A 21,436-nucleotide genomic window follows, 5' to 3' on the forward strand; every position below is an offset into this window, starting at 1 on the left:
AAGGGTGTCTCTATTCTAGTTAATTCTTCAGACTATCTAAGTTCATTCTCAACTACTTCAAGTCTTACAAGCAATGTCTCCTTTGTGAAATTTTTTATACAAGATATCAACAACTATATCATCTAAACTGCTGACTTAAATGGTGGTGTTAGAGTTTTTAGTATCTTCCATATAACCTCATCATCTTCTTTGGTTACTCTTTGAGCTCTGATACCTACAGTAATTTTTGATATGCTACCTATATATGTTTTTAAAGTTTCATCTTCCATCATTTTAGCATCTTGAAATGCACAAATCCAACTTTGTGGCCTCAAATTATTAGAATGTGCATCACCTTCAAAACTATTTTTCAAAGCTTTCCAAACCAAATGTGAAGTAGCAAGTGATTTTACCTGATTGTACTCAATTTCAAAAAGTGCAATCAATAGTGCTTCTCTAGCACTCATGTTGCACACAAATATATCTTTTTTTGCCTCAATACAAGTTTCCAAGTCCTTTTAGCAGTGATAGTCTTCTTTAATTTTGGCAAGATCCAATATCTTGAACCCATACACAACAAATATGTCTTCATCTTTTCTTTCCAGCTATCATAATTTGTTCCATCAAACTTTGGGCTATCTTTCCCGAACATATTCAGCATGGATCTCTTAAAGTTGTTAAACTTTATCTACAAGGACCTAATGCTCTGATACCAATTGTTAGAAACAATTGTCCACCAAGGTAACTAGGGGGGTGTAAATCAATTATCCAACAATTAAAACATTTATCTTCCTTAAACAAACTTAACCATTCAACCAAATTAAATAACAACCATAATAAAATGCACATAGACAATTACACTAGATATGTTGACTAGGGAAACCCTTGATTAGAGGGAACACCCTAGTGGGAATGGTGCCCACAAGATGATGTACTAATATAAATATTCCTTGTTAGAGGATGGACCCTATTATGAGTCTATTACAACATTTAGTACAATGAGTCCCTATTTGGAGACTTTGAATTCCTATTAGGAGATTCCAACTCTATTAGGAGTTGTAGTACAATGTATGCAAGAAGAGCCCACTACCCAAACATGAAATTTCAATTACAATAAGAGCTAATTTCTCAAACAAGTATCTTACTATTATCTCCCTCTTTCCTTTGTCCCATCAACCAAACCAATCATTGTCAAACCATGTAGATTAGATCACTTAGCAAAACCTTGGCAATGAAGTTTCCTTTACTTCTACACTACTCTTCTTAACTTCGCATTCCTCTCTGATTGCTACTTATCATCAATCACAAAAGCATATCATTCCATTTTCATGATAAAGGAAAATATCCTTCCTTTATACCATGTCCTCAAAAATATTCCCTGAGTCAGGTATTGGACCTTCTCAATTAATTATTATAGGACCACATTAAGAACATGTTACATGTAGTGATAACATAAATCTTTCACCTTGCAATTTGAATAACTTTATGTACAATCAATATTATGATGAGTGAGCTTAGCCACATCATCACCAACATGTCTTTGTCATGTCATCAAGCTCTCGAAATAACAACTCTGCTAAGAGATATAACAAGTTTACCATAACATGCCTCTATAAACTCTATCTCAAAATAGACATTACCAAAACTTTCATAACTTATTCTATACTTATCCTTTCTTCTTCTATTGTTAACTGCATATACTAGATACTTAGGTGTATTTCTCATAACTAAAAATGGTTAGATTTCTCAACTATCCACCCATACCAACTTGATCTTTTTTATGTTTTTTTGTCAGATAACACAAGAAACTGCTATGTTGACATCAATGACAAAATTAGTCATGAATGCAACATATCATCATAGTAACATATCTACAATACCCCCCATAGGAATATCATTAGCATTCATACTTGCAACCAATCTCTAACAATACCTAACTCTCTTCTGAAATGTATATTTCACTAGGGTCACAATCATTCTACTTGCCATCCTCCTCCCCATGTCAATAGATTTTACTAGGTATGCTTTTGTTATGATTTCTTTCTTCTCATTTAGTGTTTGTATAATCCTAGCAAAATTGTCCATTGTCATATCTATTTTTGCTCCCCAGTTCTTTCTATCTAAAATAGGATCATAATTTGGTTCAAAAGCATTTAGAAAGTCTAGAACTTTATTGTATACAATGAATTTTTCCTTCTTGAGCTCTTGTTCTTGCAATGAGAACCTATTTCTAATTATATCCTTAGGAAAGTATATAGTTTTCTTCTAAGCTTTAGCTTTAGTCCTTTCTCTAAGGAGGCCATAAAATCCTTATGAGTCAACAAAGCAAGCATGGGATTGAGCCATCTAATATTTTTCTAACAACTTTCCCAAGTTCCTCCATCCTTTTTTGACAAAAAAAAAATTGTGAATAATAGTAATCATTGGAAAGAAAGTACCTTTATACTTACTAAGAAAATCCATCTCCTCAACTAATCCAATTTTCCATAACAATTGAGCAATCCCTACTTTCAAAGTAACCTAATATGGAAGCACATGTGGCTTTCTCAAAAAGCCATAAACTCTAAAAATAGTGGAAACAAGATATGGAATAATATCACCCCAATTATGGCTTACCAACAATCCTTTAGCATGGTCCTTAGGTCTTATCAACTCTAATAGAGACTGCGGTATTCTTGGGCTATCTCCTACTAACAACATTCTAAACCTATAGGAAAAGTATCTATCAAATCTGAAAAAGATAGCATCAGTTACTTCCCATGTCATGTTTGCACTCCATAATTACACAAGGGAGTCTCTCTCTATCTCTTTCTAATTCTAGCTTCATCTCCTTAGAGAAAAAGGTAACTCCTTTGTATAAATAGATATACATCAACATTGAATACTAGTAGAAGGGCTTGCCAACTTTAGCATTTGTATCTTATTCAAACCATTATGAATTTCTTTAGCCAAGAAGTTAGAAAAATCAAGAACTAAACTCAATAGATATTAAAAATTTTGAGCAATGATGAGGACAATAGAGCCTGGAATGTGATCTTTGTTCATCCACGCCAAAGATTTTGTAAAGAGAGAAATATAAGGCCTATGCCCTAGGGTTACAATATTTTTTCAATAATGGCTCAGGGATATTTTGTGTGACTAAGGGAAATGATCCAATTTTAAAAAAATATTGTTGTAATGGCCCTCTCCTTAGATACATCATGTATGCATCATATCTAGCTTGGAGGTATTTCATGTCAATTGTTTCATGAACAACATGATTATGGTTTATCTTGAAAATCTCTCTAATCAACTCAAGTGAAACCCTAAAAAGGTTATCTTCTACATAGTTCTTCACCACTCTAGTAATCAAATCATACTTCTTCACCATGTCTACTAGTAAATCATCATCGAAGAAGACTCCAGGGACAATCAATTTACCTATGTCAAATTCCTAGACATTACTTACTAGAGTATCCAATTTCCTTTCTACAAACCATTTCCTAAAAGGCTCTAATCATCCCATAGACACCTCTGCATCCCTTAACCAATTTTATTTGTCATAGAAACCTCACCAACCTGTAACCTAGGGCTTTTTGGAATCAACTCTCTACTCCTAGCTAGTTCATTCATTGACAGTGTCATTTGTTCCAAAACACTATCATGAACTATGCTCTTTAGGTAATCTACTTTTTCAGAAAAATCCTTGTATGAAGGAGTTTTTTGAAATTTACCTTAGTGCAATTAAAATTTGTCAATTCTCAGAAGTTTTAGACAACTTACCCATCTTTTCCTGATTTTTTGTCTCTATAAATCAAATTGCAATGTGTTGAAAACTTTGAAAAACATTTCCCTTAGCTCTAGAAATATTTTTGCTATGAGAATTCTACAATTTTATGGCTTAATAATGGAGAATTGTGAATTTTACTATAGCATTAAGCTCACATAAAGTGGCATTGATCAGAATTAATGCTCTAACAGTCAAAATTTTGCATCATGCCATGAGATTTGAATTTTAACCATTGATCATCAATCATTAGATGACTTAGTTTAAAATCAAAAAGGCTTCATTAACTCCTTTTTTAGAAGTTTCCATATGTCAATAGGGTGCATTCCCACATTTCATAAAGTTTGAGCACTTTCTCAAAGTAGTGAAGCGTCGATTGTCGATCTTCCAAAAATTGATGATCATGAAAAAATCTTTCTAAGTTTATAATTTTGGCTTCAAATTTATGAGCCTACTAGTACAATCACTATCCAGCTCGAAAAACACATGGATTTTCCCACTAATCACTATTTTCCATATCACCATGCTCTTCCACTCTAGCATGGCTAGGCAACCTTCTTAGTAACCAACCCTACTTGTCCACATGGAAAATAGGCACTTTACTACATTAGTTAAAGTTTAGTCATTTTCATATTGTGGTGAAGTGCCTTTCATTGATCTTTCAAAGATCAATGGTTTCATACATCTTACCTTTTTTACAACCCAATCAACAAGTTCAACTAATGAAATGCATTACCTTTTCCAACATGTTCAAATAGTTGCCAACTACTCTAAACCTTTTAAATTGAGTGGCATGACATCACTGAGTACACATGGTAAGCAAGCACGTTACTACATTAGTTAAAGTTCACACATCTTTATGAAGTGGTAATACACCTATTGTAAATCTTCCAAAGATTGATAGCTCAATGATATGATACCAAAAGATGACCCCACCTCTCAGCTCGACCAATAAAATTTCTTAGATATTTCAATGTGCTCTGACAACCCCTAACAACTTTTGAAAATCTTTGATGTCCTTCAATCTTTTGTGGCACATTAGAGTGTCAACAATCAGGTGCTTGTCTACATTTGCTAAATGTCAAGAAAATTCATGTTGCAGGCAAGCATTCATTGTTGATCTTGGAGAGATCAATGGTTATCAAAAATAGCTTCAGTGTGATGGCATGAAGAAAAAGATGTCTTTTTGATCCTTTTTGTGAACATTTGTTTATAACATGTTGAACTTTGTCATCCTTTAAGTATAATATTTTGTATTTTTAATGTATAAGATATAAACATAGGGCATAGAAATGATAATTAGAATTATGGCTGAAAGGGTTCATTTTGTTGATGAAATTCTTTCTTCATGAATGTTTGGCATGGGTAGATCTTCTTGTAGACAAAGAGATTGCAAAGACTATTAATTGAATATTAATGCTTTTTCTTTATAAATCAATTGATATAATTAAATTCTTGTAGGAATTTTTGTGTGCATTGAATGATGACTATAGGTATCCAAGCCAAGTCAGAATAAGTCAAAATAGTTCAAGTGAAGGTCTAGTGTTGTGGAATCACAAGTATTGAAGGAGATGCATCATGGCACCATTATAGCCAGAAACTTAGTAGCAAAACTAGAAGGGACCTATTTAGTGAAGTAATAAGGGACCTATTTAGTGGCATAGAAAGGGGACTTGTTGCAATAAAATAAGAGGGACTTGATGAAGTAGCTGAATGGGAGAGCAAGCATCTAGGTGATCAGCTAAACATGCAAGGAATTGTTGTGTGGTACCTAGATTCTTGGAAGTCATTAAAGTCATATTTCAAAGTAGATCTAGCATCCTCTATGCTCTGTATTTATGAGAACTTGAGAAGATACCTGATGTTTTTATTATATTGCATATTTGTATGAAATTTTGAGTTGTAACAAACAATTCTTTATGAGGAAGTCATGATTGTAGGAATTTGTTATTTCTTTTCTTTTAAATAAGACCTTGTCTATAGCTCAAAGGTCAAGTAGTAAATGAAAAAACATAGTTAGAGGAGGGTTACCAGTTATATTTTGTTGTTTTTCAAGTTAGTATAATGTTGTTTATTGAATGAATATATGAGTTTACTGAGTTTCTACACTTTAGTCTAAGTTAACCTTTTCTTCATTCTTTTGTGGGGGCCCATGTGGAAGGTGGAGTTTACTTTAGCAATTAAGAGTTAGACTCAATTTTCTAAGTTAAGTTTAGAACTGTTGTTCTTGGAAACACTAGAAACAGAACCAATTACTATTCTTGTAGTAGTAGGTGCAGAGATGTATGGTTAAGTAGTTATTTGAGTTTCCTCTTAGTTATAAGATAGTTGTCTTTCCTTTTGATAAAATAGATTTCCCTAATGGTTATTTTATTCAAGATAGTAGTGACTTTTAGTAGAGGCTAGTGCATATACTTTGTAGACATCATCTCAAGTTCACACTCTTGGATTGATATTTAATGTAGATTAGCATAGTACTTTGGTAGTAAAGGATGTCCAATCCTTCAACTAAAAAGGTGTTATATTGGCTCGACATTTTTTGGCATAGTTGTTTGGGATGGTGTCAGTCTAGTGTTCACTATAGAGACACTTTATTAGTTTCATTATTTAGTATTTTGCATGCATAGGAGAAGAGACCACCTTGGAAGATTTCTTCCCAACTTCAATTAGGAAGATGCCTTTCAGCCTAATCCTAAAGTAGAAGAAAGAGAAGAAGACGAAGAACTATTTGAGAATGTGTTTGCAAAAGCACCCGATCAAGTACAATCACCAACCACATCTAAATAATCCTTTCATTTAAATGATCTTTTTGCTGAGGAAAAATATCAATATAATCCATTAGTTTTATTCATTTACCAACCACCACTAGGAAATCTACAAATGGCAGCTACTTAGCCTACCTTTCCCTTTCCAATTCCCACTAAGCAAGGTAATCAAAATCTGAAAAATATACCCTCAACTGCCCTTCCAAAGTTCTATGGCCTCATTACTGAAGATCCAAAAAAATTTCTCTTTGAGTTTGACATTATTTGCTAAAGTTATGATTACACCACAGATGCTCATAAATTGAAATTGTTTCCATCAACTCTAAAAGAAGCTACCTTGAGATGGTTTATGAGTCTAGGTGCCAATGTTGTGGTAGATTGTCCAACTATGGGTAACTTGTTCCTTACTAAATATACGGAATATTGTAGGAGCCATGATTTAAAGGGAGATGAAATTTTCAAAATGTCATAGAAGGAGGATGAAACTTTGGAGGACTATGTTGCATGATTCATGTTCAACTTTCAGCGTAATACATAGCATTAGCTAAATGAGGAGTCTCAAAAGCATCTCTTTCTAAAAGGAGTGCATGAAAGGAGTATGGAAGGTTTAGATCTAATGGTTAGAGGTGACATTACACAAAAGACATGGGCTGAAATTTGTAACATTTGCTTGAACTATTCTAGAGTAACAATAAAAAAAAGGACGAGGCTTGAGGGACTTACTCTAAAAATCTCCTGGTGCTGGAGTATACAAGACAAAGCTATCAAACCTCTTATTAGATTTCAAGAATGACATCATTAATGATGTTTCTACATAGCTAGACACCATGCAAGCATAGAGGAAGAAGGAGGATGCTGATATTATGTTAGCAGAATATTGCCCTCACTATAGAGAAAAGAAATGTAATTGCTAGTGCAAGCCTATTGCTAATCTGCAGTCACTGCATGTGCGTACTAAATTCAAGGAAATTGATGAAGATAGAGAATTCCTCTACATTTCTCAATGAAGGCTTTGGGATCCAAGATTAGGTATTCCCCAAGATCCACTTCATAATTATAGTGGTAATAGTCAATGGCAACAGTAGCAACATGGTGGTTATAATAATTGGCAACAACCTAAACAAGGTTGGCAACAACCTTAGCAAGGTTGGTAGCAGCCTAACCAGGGTTTGCAACCACCTTAGCAAGGTTGAAAGTAGCCTAGCCAGGGTTTGTAGTAGCCTAACTAGCAAGGTCACTAGCAACCTCAGTAGGGTTGGCAGTAACCCCAAAACTAGCAGTGGTAGCAACACCAACAACCCTTGATACAACCTCCTCAATAGCAAGCCTCAATGCCTCCTATAACCAATACAACCCCTCCAAAATAGCCATAGTTACCTACAAAACCTATGCCTAATCCCAATAATGCAAAGACTTAAACCCAACAACAAATCTATTCCATCACCTTAAATGATATTCATTTACGGTCTGGGACAACACTCACATCACCTCAGCAGCCCTTTATAACAGAAGTTGATGATACCTCTACTGAGTTAGTTCAAGAGCCTGCAACCACTATCTCTCCTATAGAAAAGAAACCACCATTTCCTAGTAGGTTAAATGGAGCAAGCTCTATTGGTTGAAAATTAAGCCACACTGGATTTGCTTAAACAACTCAAACAAATGACAGTAAAAATTTCATTGCCTGATGCAATAAAGGAAGTACCTATATATATAAAAACTATCAAAGAAGCCTATACTAAAAATCTAGGTAGGAGAAAGAAGGACCCAAAGACTATCCATGTCCTTCACTAGCTTTCTAATTTTATGCTTGATAAACTTAAGATACCCAAATATGTAGACCCTGAAAGTCCAGTAGTAACACTTGCCATTCAAGGAATACAAGTGTAGAATGTCCTAATAGACTTAAGAGCATCCATTAATTTAATGACCAAGGAAGTCATGTCCAAATTAAATATCATTTCTCTCAGAAAAAAACCAACAATCTTGCAATTAGTAGATAGTTTGACCATCATTCCTAATGGTATGTTAGAAGATGTCACTGTTACACTACATTCATGGGATTACCCAGTTGACTTTGTGGTACTCTCTCCAAAAATAAGTACTAGAGGGTATCCTATCATTCTAGGATGACCATGGTTAGCTTATATTGCATGTTGAATAGGGAAAATGACCATTTAAGATGGTATGAACACTAAAAACTTAACCTTGTATTCTCCTACTCATCCTTTGCTACAAGATGATCAAGTTGTCTAGCCAAATTTAGGTGATTTTGATATGGACATAGATTCTATTAAATAATTGATGATAATCTCAAGGGACTCATTTGTAAGAATTAAAGAGGAGGAGGATGTCAATTCTTCTATCATATTGAATGAGTATCAAATGCAACCTGAGATATCTTCCAAAGAGGATTGTGTTTTAGAAAATATTCTGCCATTACCATATAAACTTCACTATTTTGAGTTTGCATAGCTTCTACACTCACTTTTGCCACATGAAATAGACTCACCACCAATTGCTTAGATTTTAATGGCTAAAAAAGTAGTCAAAACAACAATTTCCCTAGGGAGAGAACTAAACATAAGGAAATCCTTATCTCAGGCACAACATAACGATATCCTATAGCTGTTACAAAAATACCAAGATGCTTTTGCTTGGGATTATACAGATATGAAAGTTTTGCACCCAACACTTTGTACTCATAGGATCTATATAATTCTTGATTGCAAAATTGTAAGACAACCTAATGCAGGAGCATCAAGGCCAAGGTTGAAGGCATGAGAAGACATTAAGGTCACAAGATGGCAACATGAGCATATTGGGTCATTAAATGTAATAAGACCTTGTAAAGGTCCTTTTAATATGTTTTGTACTCATTTTGTTAAAGTTCAAAATTGTAAGCCATTAATGGCATGATGAAAGGACAAGGAATGTACCTAAGGGTCTTTAATGTGATGTAATGAAGTGTCATGGGGATAGAGTCCTAGAATGTACTAGGTTGATAAATGGGATCAAAGAGTCATAAAGTGCATATCAAATGCAAATAATTACAATGTAATTGGGAAAAAATGTCAAATTGTCAAAATGTTAGTAATAGGCCACATAGGGCACTATGATGGAGTCAAGGGTTAAGTAAGGTTTTATAAGTCTTTTGAGCATAGTAACATCCATTTACATTAGTTTCAAAAGTTTCATGAATGTTTGAGTCTTAGAAGTCTGAAATAAGCAGTAAAGAGTTGTTTTTAAAATTTAATTAAAGGTTATTCAAAACTGTCATAGACAGATAGGGAGTTTTTGGTTGGTTTTTGAAGTTTGGACAGTTAGATGGTGGAAAAGGAGTTTATAAATACAATGTATTTGGTGTCCAAGGGGTGTGTTCAGAGATCTTAATGTAAGAGTCTTGAAAAAAATCAATAAAATTCTGTGTTTCACTGTCACATTATAACTGTCACAAACAGTGACTGATGCAATTTGGATTGTTTTAAAGTTTGTAAGTCTTTTGTCATCAAAAGGCTTTGTATTTGAATCCTAAATATTTAGAAGGCTTTGATCATGACTTATTAACATTTGGATAGTGAACGTTTAAGAGAAATAAGTCATTTTGTTTGCTGTAATAAGGCTGTCACGTGACAGATTTAATACTATTTTGTTGTTTTAAAGAGTAAAAGCCCCTCCCACTTTATGTAGATGGTTTTTCCTTGTGGGAGGAGGGTTAATCATGTATGATAATTCTTGTAGGTATTTTTTTCATGTAGGATATGCAAGATATTGAATAAAGAGGTCTCAGATTGTGACAAAGTGTTGTTTGGAAAATGAATGGAAAACTGTCCCAAAAAATGTAGTCCAGTGCGGGGGTCATATCTCCCAAACCCACCGTTGGATTCGCCTCAGATTTTTATATGTTGTTGGGGACCAAATTTAACAAAATATCAATGGTTGGATTGAGCAAATAAGCGTTCATCAAAAAGTTATGGATGAATGTTTACGGGTATATGTAGAAGACAGTGATAGGGCAGATTTTCATGTATTTGTTTCATGAATGTGTTAGGAAGTTTTATAAAGGGATTAAAGAGTTGTAGGGGGACATATAGAAGAGTCCTTTTGTTTCAAGTAATAGTGGATCCTTTGAGAGTGATCCTAGTTGATAGGTTATTGGAGACAAGTGGAGTGCTGGAAGACTGGAACAGTCACAACACCATATGTTCAAAATGCACTGATGCATGAGTGGGGGGTCTAAAGAGTGAAGACATTAAGAAGTGGAGTCTAGTGGAAGATAATATTGTTGCAGCCCACTAGCCTCTGCATCAATTTGTATCAAAGAATCAGAAAGGTCTATTTGGGAGTTGATAAGTTGCATATTTCATCATCTAGAAGTCTTTGTCATCTGTAATGCACTGGTCCCTTTGTTGAAGCCTTGGAGTGTCTAAGTCCTCCTTGAGTGTCCCAGAGTTGAAAAGTGTGTCAGGGGTGTCCAAAGATTTCTTGGTGAGAAAGGTGTTTGCTAGTTGTATTTGAAGATGGGGCTTACAAAATCTGAGAGGGAGTTATATGAGGATTTCAAGTGGCTAGAAGAATTTATCTTTGGTAAGAAGAATAAAAGAGAGAAGAAAAGACGAGAAGAAATAAGGGTACTGAGAAGAGACATAGAAGCCTATTATGAAAAGTGGGAAGATAGGATGAAGGAAATCTAAAAAAGAGAAGAGGAGACAATGAAGAAGTTGGATAAGTTAGAAGAAGAGATGGAGTACCTAGAGGAAGAATGGTATGATGATGAGGAAGAAGAAAAGAAGGGTGCAGAAAATACACAAGAGAACCATGATTTATGGCAAGACTATGAATCCATCATGGAAGAATGGGCGAGTAAGAGTAGAAGTGAGGGTGAAGAAGATAAGAGGGAAAGCCATTTGATCCTTGGGAGGACATGGCCAATAGAGGAGAAGAAATAGCAAAATAAAGCGAGGATGAGGAAAAGTGAAATTAGAGATGAGGAAATGGATCAGCAAGAGGTCCTAGTGAAAGAAAACATGAAGGATTTGACAAAAGAATTTGATGCCATAGATGAGACATGGCTAGAAGATAATAGTGTAGAAAATGAAGATAGTAAGTTGATAGAAGAAGACCATGAACAAGGTCTTGAAGGTGAGCAAACCAAGATGGAATCTTGGAATCAGTTGAATGGCAAACAAGAAGAGGGCAGAGCATAGTATAGTGCAACAGACATTGGTTAGGGAAAGACCATACAAGTTGAAATGTTTTTAGACATTGGCATGTCATAGGGAAGAGGTGAACAACAGAAGAAAGAGCTGGATGAATGGATGAATGAGGAAGTGAGGAATCAAGCATGTGCTTGGGTGAATGAAGGAGTGTTGATATATGTTTTTTCTAACAATTTTATTGTAGGCTTGCAAGGTTATTCAATGCATGATGATTGTGCAGACCATGGGTACATCAAGTTACTAGTTGGAGGATGGAACACTTGGCCTAGATACAAGGTGTTTGTTTTTCAGGTACATGAGGAAAAAAGATAAAGGGTACGTCATAGTTGCAAGGTCTGTTGAAGAAGTGATTAAAGACTGGAAGAAAAGGAAAAAGACTGCCCAATCCAAAGGGACTTGGATTGATTTGATCCTTCGGAGAATGATGCAGGAGCATCAAGGCCAAGGTTGAAGGCATGAGAAGACATTAAGGTCACAAGATGGCAACATGAGCATATTGGGTCATTAAATGTAATAAGACCTTGTAAAGGTCCTTTTAATATGTTTTGTACTCATTTTGTTAAAGTTCAAAATTGTAAGCCATTAATGGCATGATGAAAGGACAAGGAATGTACCTAAGGGTCTTTAATGTGATGTAATGAAGTGTCATGGGGATAGAGTCCTAGAATGTACTAGGTTGATAAATGGGATCAAAGAGTCATAAAGTGCATATCAAATGCAAATAATTAAAATGTAATTGGGAAAATATGTCAAATTGTCAAAATGTTAGTAATAGGCCACATAGGGCACTATGATGGAGTCAAGGGTTAAGTAAGGGTTTATAAGTCTTTTGAGCATAGGAACATCCATTTACATTAGTTTCAAAAGTTTCATGAATGTTTGAGTCTTAGAAGTCTGAAATAAGCAGTAAAGAGTTGTTTTTAAAATTTAATTAAAGGTTATTCAAAACTGTCATAGACAGATAGGGAGTTTTTGGTTGGTTTTTGAAGTTTGTACAGTTAGATGGTGGAAAAGGAGTTTATAAATAAAATGTATTTGGTGTCCAAGGGGTGTGTTCAGAGATCTTAATGTAAGAGTCTTGAAAAAAATCAATAAAATTCTGTGTTTCACTGTCACAAACAGTGACTGATGCAATTTGGATTGTTTTAAAGTTTGTAAGTCTTTTGGCATCAAAAAGATTTGTATTTGAATCCTAAATATTTAGAAGGCTTTGATCATGACTTATTAACATTTGGATAGTGAACGTTTAAGAGAAATAAGTCATTTTGTTTGCTGTAATAAGGCTGCCACGTGACAGATTTAACATTGTTTTGTTGTTTTAAAGAGTAAAAGCCCCTCTCACTTTATGTAGATGGTTTTTTCTTGTGGGAGGAGGGTTAAACATGTATGATAATTATTTTAGGTATTTTTTTCATGTAGGATATGAAAGAGATTGAATAAAGAGGTCTCAGATTGTGACAAAGTGTTGTTTGGAAAATGAATGGAAAACTGTCCCAGAAAATGTAGTCTAGTGCGGGGATCATATCTCCCAAACCCACCATTGGATTAGCCTCAGATTTTTATATGTTTTTGGGGACCAAATTTCACAAAATATAAATGGTTGGATTGAGCAAATAAGGTTTCATCAAAAAGTTATGGATGACTGTTTACGGGTATATGTAGAAGATAGTGATAGGGCAGATTTTCATGGATTTGTTTCATGAATGTGTTGGGAAGTTTATAAAGGGATTAAAGAGTTTTAGGGGCACATATAGAAGAATCCTTTTGTTTCAAGTAGTAGTGGATCCTTTGAGATTGATCCTAGTTGATAGGTTATTGGAGACAAGTGGAGTGCTAGAAGACTAGAATAGTCACAACACCATATGTTCAAAATGCACTGATGCATGAGTGGGGGGTCTAAAGAGTGAAGACATTAAGAAGTGGTGTCTAGTGGAAGATAATATTGTTTCAGACCACTAGCCTTTGCATCAAAACCTCACTATAGGATAAACCCAACATTACGAGATACTGTTAAAGATGAACTCCAAAAGTTGCTCAATGTTGGCTATATCTATCCTATTTCAGACAATCAAAGGGCTTCACCATTGGTTATCATTCCAAAAAAGGGAGGAAAATGGAAAGTCTATATAGATTATAGAGAACTCAATTCAGCTACTAAGAAGGACTATTTCCTGCTACCATTTATAGATCAGGTTCTTGATAATCTTGCAGGAAAGAAGTAATGTTCCTTCTTGGATGGGTTTAGTGGCTATAATCAAATACAAATAGCACTAGAGGATCAAGACAAGACTGCATTCACATGTCTAAGGGAAATTTTTGCTTATTCAATCCTACCATTTGGTCTGTGCAATGCACCTGTAACTTTCCAAAGAGTTGTTCTTAGTATTTTATTTGACATATCTGTAGACTATTTGGGGATATATATGGATGACTTCACCACATATGATTAGACCTTTGAAGAAGCCAAGGAAAACATGGAAAAAGTTTTGCAAAGATGTAAAGACTACAACCTTTCCTTAAATAGTGAAAAGTGTTTCATGATGATGCAAGAAGGAGTGGTGTTGGAACACTTTATTTCCCTCAAAGGAATTGAAGTGGATCCAACAAAGATAGAGGTTATATGCATATTATCTGTACCAACTAAATTGAAAGAGGTTAGGAGTTTTCTAGGACATGTAGGGTACTATTGGCACTTTATCAAAGATTTTCGTCAAATTGTAGCTCCTCTGTATAATTTTCTTTGAAAAGATGTAGAGTTCGTATGGAATTTTGATTGTACAAAGACCTTCCCATAGCTTAAGGAAGTCCTCTCAATAGCACCAGTTCTCCAAGGACCAAATTGGGAGCTACCTTTTCACATATGTATATTGATGCCTCAAACCATGCCATTGGAGTAGTGTTTGGCCAAAAGATGGATTCAGTGGAACATACAATTTACTATATTAGTAAAAATCTTTAGGGGGCCGAGTATAATTATACTATAAATAATAAATAATTGCTCACTATAATTTATGCTCTAAATAAATTCACACTTTATGTTATAATTTATCAAATATTTGTACATACAGATCACTCTTCCATCAAATATCTAATGAATAAACTGGCAATCTCTAGACATTTGGCTCAATGGTTACTACTGATACAAGAATTTGACATTACCATTGTCAACAAACTAGGTAAGGAAAATGTTGTATCTAATTTCTTATCTCATTTTCAAACACCTAATGATCTTGCAGCCATAGAAGACATCTTTCCTGATGAGCATCTCTTTCTTTTATCAACACAAAACCATTGGTATGCTGACATTGCCAACTATCTAACAACTGGTAAAACACATCCACATTTCTCTACAAAGGAAAGACAGTTGTTAGCAAAGAAGAGTTTCAACTTTTCATGGATCTCTAGGTTCATGTTTTATACTCGACCAAATTAGGTGACACAAAAATGTCTTAGAGAGGATGAGACTTATGATGTTCTTCATGCTTGTCATGATGAACCCTATGGTGGCCACTTTTCTTTCAAGAGGACCACATTGAAGATTTTAAATATAGGCTACTAGTGGCCCCCACTTTACAAGGATGCATCTCAATATACCAAAAGATGTGACAAATGTTAGAGAATGGGTCAACCAACAAATAGATGAAATGCCCTTGCAGCCATAGATAGTGGTAGTACCATTTGATAAATAGGGGACCAATTTTGTTGGCCCTATTGAGCCACCATTAGAAGAGAAGAGTTACATTTTGGTATGCACTGATTATGTTACCAAATGGGCAAAATCCAAATCAATGAAGCACCCTCATTATAATAATGTTGCAAAGTTCTTGTATGAATGTATCTTTACAAGGTTTGGTATTCCAAGAGAATTACAATTAGATCAAGGCCCTTAGTTTACATCTAATTTAATAGTTGCTCTCATGGAGGCATACAAAATTAGGCATGGAAAATCTTCCCCATATCATCCACAAGCCAATGGATAGGTTGAAGTGACAAATAGAGAGTTGGAGAACATACTCACTAAAACAATGTCATTGCATAGGAAATATTGGGAAACTCAACTTTTTGAAGCCTTATGGGCATACAAAACAACATGGAAATCTACTACTGGGTTTATGCCCTTTGAACTCCTATATGGAAAGACAACTGTTATGCCCATTGAATTTGAGCATAAGACTCTATGGACAACTTTGGAACTTGATATTACTCTTCCTATAGCACAATAGGATAGTATTTTGTATCTCAATGAGTTGGATGAATGGTGCTAGTCAGCCCTTCACAACACATAACTAATTTAGAGTCAAAGGAAGCAATGGCATGACAAATTTATCAAAGATAGGGAGTTCTCTATTGGTGATTAGGCACTCCTGTATGACTCTAGGTATCAACACCATCAAGGGAAATTTTAAACTAGATGGCTTGGCCCATATGAAATTGTAGCATTTTTTACCAATGGAGCAATTCAATTGTTAACAATTGATCTGGTCAAGTTTAAACACCCGGTTAATGGGCATTGCCTAAAGATATATCACAAACTAGTAACCCGGGAGGAATTTCTTCAATAGTCTAGCACAATAGAAACATCACTTCCTACAACCACTTTGTCTAAGTCTTCCACTCAGATGCCTATAGCCCCTTGAATTTATTTCAAGGCCTTCATAATAATAAATTTCATTTTATGTGAAATCCATTTCTTTTTCTACCTCACTCCATCTCATCTTCTTGTCTTTTCATTATCACTCCACTTCATTAATTTCTATGCTATGGTACTACTTGGAGCACCCTTCCTATTGTTAGAGTAAATAATTAATTATTAATTACTTATTCTATTTACTTAAACTTATTTAGGTAAATGCATTTATTAGTTTTAGTCTAGGAGTTAGTTATAAGTTGTTGACAATACGGGAGTTTGTTCTCTCCTAAGTCATACATATCCTCTCACCTTGTTCGAGGACTTTCCACCTCATGTGGATGTATGCTTAGTTGTCACACTTATCTCCTAGCATCTTCTAGCTCACTCTGGAAGATTCCTTGAGCGTTTTATAGTCGAGCTTCTTCATTGTATTTCATATCTCATTCTTGCATATTGTAAATACATATTTTTCTTGTGTTTGCATATTTTATCTCTCATGTCCATTTAGGGTTTTTCCTAGCTCCACACTCTTCTCTTCTTGGCTTCTCTTTGATAGGTTATTTGCATGCAGGTGATCTTGGGCATCTTTGGAGTTGGATTTCATCAACTCCAACATGGTATTGAGAAGGTGGGCCAAAATCCTCTGCAGATGAACCAAGAATGAAGAAAAAGATGAAGAGGTACAAACACCCATAAAGGCATGGTCAAACTGACTCTACATGGGCTAATGCCATGGAAGGGACACTCACTTGACAAAGGAAGATAGCACAAATATGGCAACTACTATCCCCCCATGGTGCTTTATGAAAATAGTGCAGGTACAACTGTCTCAAAACAACATTCATGACTCCCAGAATGTAGGGGTGGCACTTTATCTCAGTGCGATACATTAAAATGTTTACAAATGATAGCTACAATGATCAAAACCAAAAAAAAGCCACAAAAAAAAAATTACAACCCAAAACAAAGGATCCCATACCAAGAAAATGACCCTCGGACCTAAAACACCCAAGATATCCACCATGGCCTAAAAATACCAAAAACATGATAGAAAGAGCATGGGGTAGAGTCTAAAGGAAATGATAGCATTTCTAAAAAGTACATAGAACCAGCTTTCAAAAAATATAACATTTTCAAAAAATTGACATGGGACACAAAAGAAAAGCTTGTTGGAGTCAAAAACACAACTTTAGACTTCAACTAAAAAAATAGGCAGCTAAAAATGCATCAAAACCTAAAAATACCTACACCAATGTCTCCATCTTGAAACTAGCTTTTTGATGCTTCTTTTGGATCAAAAAAATACCTCTGTATGCCCAAGTTATGGCCAAAAAACCAAGAGTAGGTCAAAAAGAACCTTGGAGAGTGCAAGTAGTGATGTAGTGATGATGTCATGCTGACATCAGCATTATACTGCTTTAAATTTGATGGCCCAATAGTCATCACAATATAAAAAGAGGCCACATGGCATGCCACGTGGTAGGTCCACATGGTTTTCTCTCTTTCCCCATTTTCAAAGGTTGCATCTTTTGCATTTGTACATGGGTACCTAACATGGCCTTGTTGCTGGGACCCATTTTGCATTTCTACATTTCTTAGTTTTGTTAGCTTAAGGCATTTTCCTATGTTGCACTTAAGGGGGGGTGTTAGAGTAAATAATTAATTTATTATTATTTATTCTATTTACTTAAGCTTACTTAGGTAAATGCATTTATTAGTTGTAGTCTAGGAGTTAGTTATAAGTTGTTGACAATATAGGAGTTTCTTCTCTCCTAAGTCATACTTATCCTCTCACCTTGTTTGAGAACTTTCCACTTCATGTGGATGTATGCTTAGTTGTCACACTTATCTCCTAGCATCTTCTAGCTCACTCTAGAAGATTCCTTGAGCTCTTCATATTTGAGCTCCTTCATTGTATTTCATATCTCATTCTTGCATATTGTAAATACATAGTTTTCTTGTGTTTGCATATTTTATCTCTCATGTCCGTTTAGAGTTTTTCCCTAGCTCCATGTTCTTCTCTTCTTGGCTTCCCTTTGATAGGTTATTTGCATATAGGTGATCTTGGGCATCTTCGGAGTTGGATTTCATCAACTCCAACATCTATTACATATTAGGTCAGTTACACTTGACCCCTCTATATTTATTTAATTTTTTGTTTATTTAGAAATTTGTGTTATTTCATTTTTTAGAAATAACAATCTCTAAGGTTTGGTAGGACCCAGTCTTTGATAAGTTGGGGGGAGGGAAAATTGAAATCATAAGTTGATCTTAATTTGGCATGTAGGATGTACTAGGGAAAGGTCACCTCAGTAATGAGCTGGTGGCCCTTTGTACTTTCAAAGTGTGTGAGAAATAATTAAAAAATTAGTCATTGAATTATTATTTCACACAAAGTACATAACCCCTCATTAATATGGCATATGTTTTGAGCACGATCTTTATCCTCATAATGTTTTAGTGATTAAAATTTTTTCATGTAGTACTGAAGAATATGATATTTAGAAGTGCTTCAAAATTGTTTTTCTTCCAATGTTCCATTATTTTAAATAAAAACCCCTATAGCTATTTTCACTTAAATTTTCAATCAACCATAGTTAAACTCATCAACTATAGCATTCCTCAAAGGATAACATGGGTGGAGAACCTTAGCAGCATGAACCAATGGATCATAGAGTCCTATTGGCAAACCTAGCAACATGCAATTTGTTTCAATAGCAAGGTTGGTTAGCTTACTACCTTAGCCTCAAGTAATTTGATCAAGAATTGTGTTTCAATTTCATAATACGCTATGAGATGGGTATGAAATTATCAAGGGTATCAAGACAAAATTTATAGAACAAGTGGTGGTAGAGGTTACTGGTCTACTTATAAATAGGGACCGATGGACAAAAGATATAGATGCACAAGATGCAAAGGCACAATTCACAGTGCATGAAGACCCTTTGCTAGAAGAAAACAAGAAGCAAGGTACATTATGATTATCTCTTCCCCTTCAATTCATTCAACCTATTGAGTTTATCATAAGGTATTTTACTTGTGAGGAATAGTATACCTATTTACATGCTGTTCATTTCAAGATTTTGAGTGGTCTATGGCATGGTGACTATCTTGTAAATTTCCCTAGTTTCCTTTAAAATATTGTTAAAAGGAAAGCTACCTATGTACAATGAGGAAAGACCCAGTTAGTATCCCACTAATGCTTTATAAGAGCCATAATTGAAAGGGAACTGGCTAGCCAACATCTAGGGACATGGAATGATTTTGTGAAACTTAAAATAGTGGGACCCCAAAGGGGTGGACCTAAAGGGCAAGGAATGAGGAAAAGAGAGAAAACTACCATAGGAGTCAAAAAGGTAGTAAATAAAACAATTCAAGAAGCTTTAGCTTTTGTGTCCACACACAAGACTACAAAAAGGAGAATTCTACCATCAAAGGCTTCAAACTCTAAAAGGAGAAAATCACACACATATACCATAGGGAAATATTTAGAGGAAGTACCTCCAGTATTTAATAGAGGAAAATCTAATGATAATAAGGGTAAACAAACAATCTCTACCCCCACAGTATGACAAAGTGCTAGATTGGATACTACATTTTTGTTCCACATGTTGATTTAGAATCTCCAATGCATATGTCTGCACAATCCCCAAAGCATACAATCCATACTCTTGAACATGAAAATGTTCTTGAGGAAGCTTCTCTAAAGCTAAATAGCCTTAATTGTAGCTTTATTAATATTGATAGTGACGCAAAATCTTCAGAGAAAATGATTTCTAGTTTTGAACAACAAGCATAAGAGGCCAAAGATTTTTGAGATATTTCAAACCATTAAGGCTACGGTGCTATGTATTGTAGCCATTGTGCCTTCATAAAAAGTTGACAGTCCTATTGCTCATCATCCCTCTAAAGATGACAACCTTGTTGCTCATCAAAATTACATCCATGTTGTTCATCACCCCTCTAAACATGACAACCTTGTTGTTTGACACTACACACCATTGGAAATTTCTACTCCATTAAAAGCCAATCCTTTTTTGTACCAATAGTTTTAATGGGAAAAGTTAAACTGGGACCTAGAGAGAAAATAATTGCTCTGGATGATAAAACAACAGGCATAGAAAATTGAAGAAAAAGATAGTGAAATCATGGTCCTATAGCAATGTGTCAAAAATGTGATAGAGCTCATTCTAGAGCTTATAAGTTGCATGTCACCATCCCCAATTTATACACTATTCTTAAAGGAACAAATGATTAACTTTCAATTGTCTCAAATTTCCTGGGGGTTAAATCCTTCTTTGCACACTCCCATGATTTTGATGCAACATTCAAATTAGTCCCAATGGCTCTATAGGATCTCCTCGATGAGCTATATGTCCATAACCTTGTTGTTCCAGATGATAGGGATTGGAATTAGGTATTATATGTGGGGGATGTATAGTTTAGAGTAATCATGTCATGGATGTAGAATGAGATTAGTCGAGAGAATCAGGCTGCCCCTTATAGGGAAAAAGAAATATTGGAACCATTGTACATTTAGCCTGAGGTACAAAATACTCATAGGATATTCTTTGATTGGCTCTCTATTACTAATTATGCAAGTGCTGCTGCTAAGATTTACCTTGTCTAAGAATAGGCATTTCTAGATTAGGAACACGATTGTTCCAAAATTGCTCCTTATGCCATAAGGGCTTCTACTCAAACATGGGTCTAATTGTCAGAGGTTCTAAAAACAAGGGAATTGCTCTCTCCTAAAAATTTGGAGATGGTTATTAATATGATGCCTAGGTATAAGATGCTAGGCAAAAGTTAAAAAAATTATTGGGTTCCTCTTCATTTCCAACCACCAATACTCCTACATCCTATGCTCAGAAAGAATTCTTCTTTTGCTAATTATAATAAGGCCATTGAAGATAAAAAATGGGAAAGGTTAAAACAGAATACTTTAATTATAGGGCTAATGAATTAGGTGAAAAGATTGCCAATGATCTTAGGCTATGGATGAGAATCAAGAATTTATAAATGCTAAAGGGACCAACATCAAGTTGGTTTGGGGGAAAATGATGGCATGAAGAAA

The sequence above is a fragment of the Cupressus sempervirens genome, chromosome 3 (genome assembly GCF_028749045.1).
Source record: "Cupressus sempervirens isolate cs-2001-9-10 chromosome 3, ASM2874904v1, whole genome shotgun sequence".
In the NCBI taxonomy this organism is placed as follows: domain Eukaryota; kingdom Viridiplantae; phylum Streptophyta; class Pinopsida; order Cupressales; family Cupressaceae; genus Cupressus; species Cupressus sempervirens.